The following is a 10826-nucleotide window of genomic DNA, read 5'->3' on the forward strand; positions in this document are numbered from 1 at the left end:
AACTCAAGTGATCTGCCTGCCTCGGCCTCCCAAAGGACTGGGGTTATAGGCGTGAGCCACCAAGCTGGTTTTTTTTTTTTTTTTTAGATTAGTCAAGTGAAGCAGTGAGAGTGGAGAAGGAACAAAGAAATCTGTAGCTGGTTGTGATCAATTAGTTGTAAACACCACTGCACTCCAATCAGCCAGCCCATCTTTTTCATAGGCAGAATGCGACGGAAGAAGCCTGGAGCAGGCTATGGGGAAGCAGGAGCCTCGGGAGAGAGCCCAACCCAGTTAAGGCAGGAGGTAGAACGGAAAGTTCAGTGAAGAAAGCCAGGATGTACGGGAGTTTGTTTCTCACTGAGCAGGGGTTCCAGTGGTTATAGTGGAAAGGGCTCCAAGAAAAGCGAACAGTGGGAAAAACAGGTTCAGGTGTGTGTGGAGGAAAGGGAAGCATCTGGGGCTCTGACATTAGTTTTGACCTCTTATCCAATCTTGTGAAGGTAGCAGCACCTCCTGTATTGTCATTATTTCTTTAATGGCATTCTTTTTAAAGTGTTTAATTCAAACCTATATTTGTAGTTTCTAAAATGTTGATCACAGACCATTTTGTTGTTACACATGTCTGCCAATGAAAACAAAAGGCAAAGAGAATCACTCCCATCCCTATAAAAGGAATGGCTCCTTTTCTAACGTTCTTTTTTTTTTTGAGACGGAGTCTTGCTCTGTCGCCCAGGCTGGAGTGCAGTGGCGCAATCTTGGCTCACTGCAAGCTCCACCTCCCAGGTTCATGCCATTCTCCTGCCTCAGCCTCCCGAGTAGCTGGAACTCCCGCCACCACGCCCAGCTAATTTATTTATTTTTTTTAATTTTTAGTAGAGACAGGGTTTCGCCGTGTTAGCCAGGATGGTCTCGATCTCCGGACCTCGTGATCCTCCCGCCTCGGCCTCCCAAAGTGCTGAGATTACAGGCGTGAGCCACCGCGCCCGGCCTCTAACAACATTCTTTAAAAATATACATTTTACACTCCCTGCACCTCAGCAAAGGTGGCAATGTAATCAACACACTGGCTTATTTTGTTCTCCTCACTATTAGACGCATGTCCCCAAACTACCTGTTATAAGCCCTGTTTTTTTTTGGACTTCTCAAGGGCTTTGCCCATAGTTCTTTCCCCGGCATCTGCGACAGTACCACTTGCGCTTTGGTTTATGGTTGAGACTCACACACGAGAAGCGGAACCACTCGATGGGGCATTCATTGTCGCAGCGGATCATCTCCCAGTAGGAGGGCTCGCTGGGGTCGATGGGGAGGTCTGCGGGGGACGCCTGCCGCTACGCCTTGGCCATGGAGCTCTGTTTCTTCTTGGAGGTCTGCGCTTTCTTCTCCTTGGGCGTGCCCGATGTGGCGGTTGCTGGACGCGTTCTCACGGTTCTCGTTGTTGCGCTGCCGCCGAGAACGCTTTGCTGTTGGGCTTCTCCGCCTGCGCGTCCGCCTCGCCCCTGGGCGTGTCCGGGCCGACCTTGCCGCCGTCGCGCTGCGTCGCCCTGCTCCTGCTGCCCGTGGAACGGCTCCACTTGGCTATCCACCTGCCGCGTGCGGCTCTCCACCAGCTCCACCCTCTGGCTCTTGATCTGGATCTTCTGGTCGCCCGGCTCCTAGCTGCGGATCAGGGCCCGCTGGGCGCAGGGTGGCACCCGCGGCTTCTGCGCGCAGTCCGTGTCGCGGCGGACCTTCTCATAGCACTTGTCCAGGTCCTTCAGGGTCTCCTCCAGCAAAGTCTCCGCGCCGCGATCCCGGCTAACTCACGCCTCCCCCGCCATGCGCGGCCGCACCCTCCGGTCTGCAGAGGTGTGGCATGTGACCGTCTGCGAGCAGGTGTCGCGGGACGCCGGGGCGGGGCGGGGCCGGCCGCCCGAGCTGCAGCCCAGGCCCCCAGCCCCCAGCCCCAGCCCCGGCCCGGCCTCCGGCATTGCTCCGCGGCCGGAAGCGCAATGCCCTTCTTACTGTGCTCCATTGCAACCATTTTTACTTTCATTTTAACTTTTTTTTTTTTTTTTGACAGAGTCTCGCTCTGTAGCCTAGGCTTGAGTGCAGTGGCGCGATCTTGGTTCACCACAACCTCTGCCTCCCGAGTTCAAGCGATTCTCCTGCCTCAGCCTCCCAAATAGCTGGGACTACAGGCGTGCCATGCCAGGCTAATTTTTTGTATTTTTAGTAGAGACAGGGTTTCACTGTGTTCGCCAGGCTGGTCTCGAACTCCTGACCTCGTGATCCGCCCGCCTCGGCCTTCCAAAGTGCTAGGATTACAGGCGTGAGCTAACTCTTACTTTGTTTTCTGCTTAAAACTCACATGATCTGATTGGCATGTCTCCAAGCAAACACGCTCTAGCCCTTATGAAATGTGCTCTCTGTAGCTAAAACCTTGTTACAATGTCTTAAGTCATGGCCCGAAAGGCCAGATTGTTTTCTCAGACACTGTCAAATAGCTCTGCATTCACTGCTGCTATATCTTTCCTGCTCTTCCAGAATCTCTGCTTTCAGTTGGAAGAAGTAGAAATGTCGCAAGGTTTTCAGCTTTTGCCCAGGCGTTGTTCTGTAGAAGCGCTTTGCCGGTTACTTGTGGAAGTGCTTTTCAACCCTGTGTAAGGCACTAGAGGTCAGAAAGTTTGGTAAATTCTGTGACATACTCCAGATTCATAGTTTAGAAAAACAGCACCTCCACCGGGTGCAGTGGCTCATGCCTGTAATCCTAACACTTTAGAAGGCAGAGGTGGGAGGGTCTCTGGAAACTAGGAGCTGGAGACCAGCCTGGGCAACACAGGGAGACCCCCACCTCCACCCCCATCTCTGCAAAAAATTTTAAACATTAGTTAGGCTTGGTGATTCTCCCCTGTAGTCCCAGCTATTTGAGAGCCCAGGAATTTGAGGCCTCAGTGAGCTATAATTGTGCCACTGCACTCCAGCCTGGGTGACAAAGCAAGACCCTGTCTCAAAACAAACAAATTTTAGCATTATATGCCCACCGTTTTGCACCTTGCTTCTTCCACTTGAGGCAAGCTTGTCCAATCCGCAGACCGTGGGCCTCAGGCGGTACAGGACTGCTTTGAATGCATCTCAACACAAATTTGTAAACTTTCTTAAAACATTATGAGATTTTTGGGCCCAGCGTGGTGGCTCATGCTTGTAATCCCAGCACTTTGGGAGGCCAAGGCAGGCAGATCACCTGAGGTTAGGAGATCGAGACCAGCCTGGCAAACATGGTGAAACCCCATCTCTACTAAAATACAAAAAAATTAGCCGGGCGTGGTGGCACGCACCTGTAGTCCTAGCTACTTGGAAGGCTGAGGCAGAAGAATCGCTTGAACCTGGGAGGCAGAGGTTGCAGTGAGCCGAGATTGTGCCACTGCACTCCAGCCTGGGCAACAGAATGAGACTCCGTCTCAAAATAGATAAATAAATAAATAAATAGATTTTTTTTGGCAATTTAAAAAAATATAGCTAGCTCATCAGCTACCGTTAGTGTTAGTGTATTTTATGTGTGGCCCAAGACAATTCTTCTTCCAATGTGGCCCAGGGAAGCCAAAAGATTGGACATCCCTGAAAGGGTATATCCTGGAAGTATATCTTTCCAAGTGAGTCTATATAGAGCTACTCATTATTTTTGTGACTGCATAGTATTGTGTCCAGAGTTGGTTCCTTCCGGTGGGTTCTTGGTCTCACCAACTTCAAGAATGAAGCCGCGGACTTTCACGGTGAGTGTTACAGCTCTTAAAGGTAGCATGGGCCCAAACAGTGAGCAGCAGCAAGATTTACTGTGAAGAGCGAAAGAACAAAGCTTCCACTGCATGGAAGGGGACCTGAGCCAGTTACTGCTGCTGGCTGGGGTGGCCAGCTTTTATTCCCTTTTTTGGCCCTGCCCACGTCCTGCTGATTGGTCCATTTTACAGAGTGCTGATTGGTCCATTTTACAGAGTGCTGATTGGTCCATTTTACACAGTGCTGATTGGTGCGTTTACAATCTTTTAGCTAGACACAGAGTGTTGATTGGTGCACTTTTTTTTTTTTTTAAAGAGACAGAGTCTTGCTCTGTCGCCCAGGCTGGAGTGCAGTGGCATGATCTTGGCTCATTGCAAGCTCCGCCTCCCGGGTTCATGCCGTTCTCCTGCCTCAGCCTCCTGAGTTGCTGGGACTACAGGCGCTCGCCACCATGCCTGGCTAATTTTTTTTTAATTTTTATTTTTAGTAGAGACAAGGTTTCACCATGTTAGCCAGGATGGTCTTGATCGCCTGACCTTGTGATCTGCCCACCTTGGCCTCCCAAAGTGCTGGGATTACAGGCATGAGCCACTGCACCCAGCTGATTGGTGCGTTTTTACAGAGTGCTGATTGGTGCATTTACAATCCTTTAGCTAGACACAGAGTGCTGATTGGTGTGTTTTTACAGAGTGCTGATTGGTGCATTTACAATCCTTTAGCTAGACACAGAGTGCTGATTGGTGTGTTTTTACAGAGTGCTGACTGGTGCATTTACAATCCTTTAGCTAGACACAGAGCACTGATTGGTGCGTTTACAATCCTTTAGCTAGACAGAAAAGTTCTCCAAGTCCCCACTCGACCCAGGAAGTCCAGCCAGCTTCACCTCTTAATCCCCACTCTAAACAGGACACCCCAACTGCTGTTGGGAATTAGGCAATGACCGCTCTAACTACTTCCTGCTGGATAGAGGCGAAGAAGGGGCCCTGCAGTTGTAGTGTCCTCTTTAGTGAACTCTTTAGGCCAGTCAAAGGGCCAGCAGGTTGGTCCAGGGGTCCTCGGTAGAAGTTGTTAGTTGAACTCATTTGGGATTCCATTTGTAAGACCATCTGTAGCTTGATGGCCTCGATCCTAGAGGAAACAAATTTGACAAGGAGGTTAAAAATACAGGGCCCAAAGGAGAGTAATAGCAAGATGGCTGTCACGGGACCTAGAAAGGGGAGAAGCCATGTCGCCCAACTCCAGAGGTTGGCATAAGAGTTTGAGAGGCACTGTCTGATTTCAAAAGCCTTTTCCTGTAAATGCTGGGCAGCATCTCGTACTATCCCTGACTGGTTAGTGTAAAAACACTCTTCCCCTAAGAAGGTGCAGAGTCCTCCTTTCTCAGCAGTGAGGAGGTCTAGGCCTCAGCGGTTTTGGAGAGTCACTGCTGCCAAAGAGTCTATTTGGAATTGTAGAGTAAGGATAGATTCTGTTATTTCTTGTAAGCTATATGAGAAATCCTTTGAGAGTGTGTGGTAGTAGGATAATGAAGTAGATAAACCAGCTATTCTGGTTCCTGTAGCAGTGGCCATTTCTAACCCTATAAGTAGGGGTATTAGTTGTATGACCCTGTGCTGATGGACTTGAGTTTTGAGGGGCACTGATAAGATCTGATTTCCATAAGATTAGAAGTTAGGATAATACAAGTTACACTGTTAACTTTTAGCAAATTTTACTTTTGTTGAAAACCTTGTAAGTTTGGGAATTTAATTTTTCTTTGCTATTAATAAAACCTCGTTCAGTCCATATTAACTTAGAATTGGTATAGATGGCTCCTTCTTGATTCTGTAAGTACTTTAAGGTTTGGCTGGGTGCAAACAGCTCACATGTTTGAGCAGACCAATTACTGGGCAATTTTCCTAATTCTGCTTCTACAAGAGTTTCTTTATTGCTTACTGAATACCCATTGTGTCTTTTTCCCTTAATCACCAAGGAGGAACCATCTATTGTCCTGTCCTGAAGGGAGTTCCTCCTAGATCTGGTCAGACCTTTGTGTGGTAATTAATTAAGATTCCCTGTTAGGAAACCTGCTGGGTTAAGGATTTTTGATAGGAAGGCTACGCGTTGTCAGTGGCCTTAGTGCTTTTGGGCTACACTCTTGTTTACACTGACAACAAGGTGGTATTGGAGTGTTGTAGGGTCATGGAGAAGACCTTCGGTTATCTATTATAGGTTTTAAATTTACCCTGGCTTTTAAAGGAATAGGGTACACTGTTTTTTCTTTACTACTTCTCTCTCTTTCTCTCTTTCTTTCTCTTTGACTTTCTGTCTCTTTCTCTCTCTTTGACTCTTTGTCTCCTTCTCTTCCTCTCTCTCTCTTTGACTGCCTCTTTGTCTGTCTCTTCCTCTGCCTGTCTCTCTCTTTGACTCCTTCTTTGTCTGTCTCTTCCTCTCTTTCCTTCTCTCTTTGACTTTCTGTCTCTCTCTCTTCCTCTCTCTGACTTGCTCTTTGTCTCTCTGTCTCTTCCTCTCTCTCTCTCTCGCTCTTTCTCTCTGACTTTCTGTCTCTTTCTTTCTCTCTTTCTCTTTGACTTTCTGTCTCTCTTTCTTTCTCTGTCTCTCTCTTTCTGTCTGTCCCCCCCAACCCTTTGACTTTCGCTTCAGCAGTGTAAGACTGCCACCTCCTTGGGTTTTTGCACTGTGTGCAATAACTCCATGATTTCTTTGTGATATTTAATGGGGGTTCCCTCAGAGGTTAGGAACTCCTTTTCTTTCCATATTGCAGCATTGGAATGTAGGATTAGATAAGCATACTTGCTATCTGTATACACATTTATTCTTTTTCCCTTTCCCAGTTCTAAGGCTTGGGTAAGTGCCACTAGTTCTGCTAACTGGGTGCTGGTCCCTGGGGGAAGAGGCTTACTTTCAAGTACTGTTACATCACTAACTATGGCATAACCTGCCTTTCATATCCCATTCTCCACAAATGAACTTCCATTGGTATATAGGTTAAGGTCGGGATTAGCTAAGGGGACTTCTAAGAGATCCTCTCGGGTGGCATAAGTCTGGACTATAATTTGTTGGCAGTCATGCTTGATTAGTTCTCCATCCTCTGGGAGAAAAGTGGCAGGGTTTAGGGCCACACATGTGAGTATTTAAAGCACCGGTCCCTCAAGAAGTAGCACCTGGTATCTGAGCAGGCGCTTGTCTGACAGCCATAAACTTCCTTTGGCACCTAGCATGCCATTTACATCATGAGTAATCCAGACAGTGAGATCCTTTCCTTGTATTATTTTGATCGCCTCTGACACTAAGATGGCCACCACCGCTACTACCCATAAACAATGAGGCCAGGCTTTTGCTACTATATCAATTTCCTTACTTAGGTATGCCACTGGTTGTGGGGTTGTCCCATGAGTTTGAGTAAGGACTCCAAGAGCTATTCCTGCTCTCTCTGTGACATATAAAGAGAAGTTTTGTCCTGTGGGAAGGCTTAGGGATGGAGCTTGTTCTAGGGCCTGCTTTAAGGTTTTGAAGGCTGTTTCTGCCTCTGGTTTCCATTCCACTAGATGAGTATTTGCCTTCTGGGTCTCCTTGACTAGAGTATAGAGTGGTCTGGCCATCTTGCTGTATCCAGGGATGCATAGTCGGCAAAAGCCAGTGATTCCAAGGAACCCCACAACTGTTTTAATGTCCTAGGGTGAGGATAAGCAAGTATAGGCTGTATTCATTCCTTGCTGATGGCCCTGGTTCCTCTGGCTAAGATTAGGCCTACATATTTGACTTGTTATAGGCAGAGCTGGGCCTTCGATTTAGAGACCTTGTACCCTTGATTAGCTAGAAAGTTCAAGAGATCTAGAGTAGCCTGCTGGCATGATGCTTCTGAACTGGTAGCCAAAAGTAAATCATCCACATACTGAAGGACCAGAGTGCCTGGACTTGAGAAGTGGTCTAGATCTTGTGCCAGTGCCTGACCAAACAGATGAGGGCTATCCCTAAACCCTTGGGGCAAGACCGTCACATAAGTTGGGATGTGTGGTCTGTGGGATCCTCAAAGGCAAAGAGAAACTGGAAGTCAGAATGCAGGGGAATACAGAAGAAGGCATCCTTGAGGTCCAGAACCATGAACCATTCTGCTTCCTCTGGTATTTGAGAGAGCAGGGTATAGGGGTTGGGTACAACTGGATTTAGAGGAATTACTGCCTCATTGATGAGTCTAAGATCTTGCACTAGTCTCTACTGACCATTCGGGTTTTGTACTCCTAGAATTGGGGTGTTGCAGGGACTGCTGCATTTTCTTACTAAGCCTTGAGCTTTTAAATGTCTAACAATATCCTGTAATCCTTTATGAGCTACAGGCCTTAAGGGATATTGCCTTTGATAAGGAAAAGTGGTGGGTCTTTTAGCCTGATTTGGACTGGGCGGGTATTTTTTGCCCCTCTGAATTGTCCTTCCAATGCCCAGACTTCAGGGTTGATTCCCTCTTCAAGCAGGGGACAACAAATGAATAACTTGTTCCCCATATTCACATAGATAATACCTCCAGCTTTGGCTAATATGTCCCTCCCTAATAAGGGTGTGGGACTTTCAGGCATAATGAGAAAGGAGTGTGAAAAGAGCAAAGTCTCCCAGTTACAACTGAGGAGGTGGGAGAAATACCTGGTTACAGGCTGTCCCAGGATTCCTCGGATGGTAATGGACCTTGAGGACAGCTGTCTGAGATAGGAGATTAACACGGAGAAAGCCATGCCAGTGTCCAGGAGGAAGTCAATTTCCTGGCCCTCAATGGTTAAACATACCCGGGGCTCAGTGAGGGTGATGACATGAGCTGGCGCTTGCCCCGGGCACCCTCAGTCCTTTTGTTGGATCATCTGGTTGGGGGCTTCTGGCCCAGAGAAACTTTGCACCTTCCAGTGACTGGCTCGGCATAGTGGACATGGGCGAGGGGGCAGCTTGTTTCTCTTTGGACAATCTTTTTTAAAGTGTCCTTGTACACCACACTGATAACAAGCCCTACCGGGTGATTGGCCTGCTCCATTTTCTGTCCTCTGAACCACCAAGGTTTGTTTGTCTGAGGGCCATGACTAAGGCTGTGGCCTTTCTCTGATCTTGCTTTTCCTTTTTGGCCATTTCCTCTTGGTCCCTATTATAGAACACCAAGGTTGCCAGGTTTAATAATGCCTCCAGATTTTGTTCAGGGCCCAGGGCTCGCTTTTGGAGCTTTCTCCTGATATCTGCAGCTGATTGGGTAATAAACTTATCTTTTAGGATCAATTGACCCTCGAGGGAGTCAGGTGACAGGGGAGTATATTTTCTTAAGGCCTCCCATAGCCACTCAAGGAATGCAGAAGGATTTTCTTTCTTTCCCTGAGTTATGGTGGAAATCATTGAATAATTCATGGGCTTTTTCCTAATTCTCTTTAGTCCTTCTAGAACACAGGTCAGCATATGTTTATGACTCCAGTCCCCATGATCTGAGTCTAGGTCCCAGTGGGGATCCATACTGGGGATGGCTTGCTGACTGGTAGGGAATTTGTCCCTTTCTTTGGCTGTTATTCTATCATTCACTTGATTAAGACACCAGGTATCTCCAAGCTCTCGGGCTACAGCTAAAGCCACATTCTTTTCATTAAAGGCCAGGGTTTGATCTAACAACAGCATGACATCTCTCCAAGTGAGATCAAAGGTTTGCCCTAGACCCTGTAGGACATCTATATACCTATCAGGATCATCTGAAAACTTCCCCAGGTCTGCCTTGATCTGCTTTAAATCAGAGAGGGAGAAGGGGACATGTACCCGAGTTGGGCAAAATTCCCCTCCTCCTACAGCTTGAAGGGGACATAACCAATAGCCTGGGGGTTTTTGTGGTCCCTTGGAGATTTCTTTTCTTGTTTCCTTCTGGGTGGGGGAGATTAGAGGAGGCTTATCATTAATAGGAAGGGGAGCTGTAGGAAGGCTAGGATATGGAGGTAAGCTGAGAGGTCCTCCTGTGGGACGTAAATTGCAAGCTTTGCATAGTTGTGAATTCTCCTTTGATGAAAAGAAAGCTTGGACATAAGGTATTTCACTCCATTTGCCTTCCCTCTTACAGAAAAGGTCAAGCTGCAGGATAGTATTGTAATTTATACTTCCCTCAGGTGGCCATTTTTCCCCATCAGAGAGAGAATATTGGGGCCAGGCCGTAGTGCAGGAAAAAAAATAAGCCACTTCTTTTTCAGGGTTTGTGGGTCAAATTGGTCTCAATGGATTAGGATGCATTTCAAGGGTGAGCCTGTTGATGCCTGAGTGTTTCCTATCTGAAAGAAAACACCGCCCATGGTTTTGGTTTGTTTGCTCCCCACCCCACTGCAGCCCCCCGCTGGCCCAAGAACCTGCAACGGTCCCTGGACTCTGCTGATTGGAATAGTTGTGCTCACCGACGCAGCAGCAGAAACCTTAGTTTTCCTCTTAGACCACAAAGAGGACCGAGGAAGGTCAGATTTAGTGGACCTTACCGACCCATTCTTGAAAACCTGTTAGAGTCCTAAGCATCCTCCTGTTAGTATTGGGACCTTACCCGTGTCCTATAAAGATGTTGTGCCCCAAAAGGCTGGGTGCAGTGGCTCATGCCTGTAATCTCAGCACTTTGGGAGGCCGAGGTGGGTGGATCACCTGAGGTCAGGAGTTCGAGATCAGCCTGGCTAACATGGTGAAACCCCGTCTCTACTAAAAAATACAAAACATTGCCAGACGTGGTGGCAGGCACCTTAATCCCAGCTACTTGGGAGGCAGAGGCAGGAGAATCGTTTGAACCCAGGAGGCACAGGTTGCAGTGAGCCGAGATTGAACCATTGCACTCAAGCCTGGGGGACAAGAACGAGACTTCTCTCAAAAAAAAAAAAAAAGATGTTATGCCCCAAAAATGAAGTGGAGGGCCATACCCTGAGGGAGGGAAGGGATCTCCAGGGTTGGAAGAGTGATGCCTTTTGTCCTCACTTCTCATCATATGAATAGGAAGGATATAATTTCTGAGGCTCCCCATATCCTAGCTTCAGGAATAGCTTTTGTTAGGCCTGCTAGTCTGAGGAGGGACCCTAAAATTCCAGATAGTGTCCCCCCACTGACAGGGCTTT

General features: G+C 47.7%; 1 pseudogene; it reads right to left on the reverse strand.

Moving 5' to 3' along the window:
* Positions 1-1052: 1052 nt before the first annotated feature.
* Positions 1053-1778, reverse strand: LOC100459259 (inhibitor of growth protein 1-like; annotated as a pseudogene).
* Positions 1779-10826: the final 9048 nt, after the last annotated feature.

The sequence above is a fragment of the Pongo abelii genome, chromosome X (assembly GCF_028885655.2).
Source record: "Pongo abelii isolate AG06213 chromosome X, NHGRI_mPonAbe1-v2.0_pri, whole genome shotgun sequence".
NCBI lineage: Eukaryota > Metazoa > Chordata > Mammalia > Primates > Hominidae > Pongo > Pongo abelii.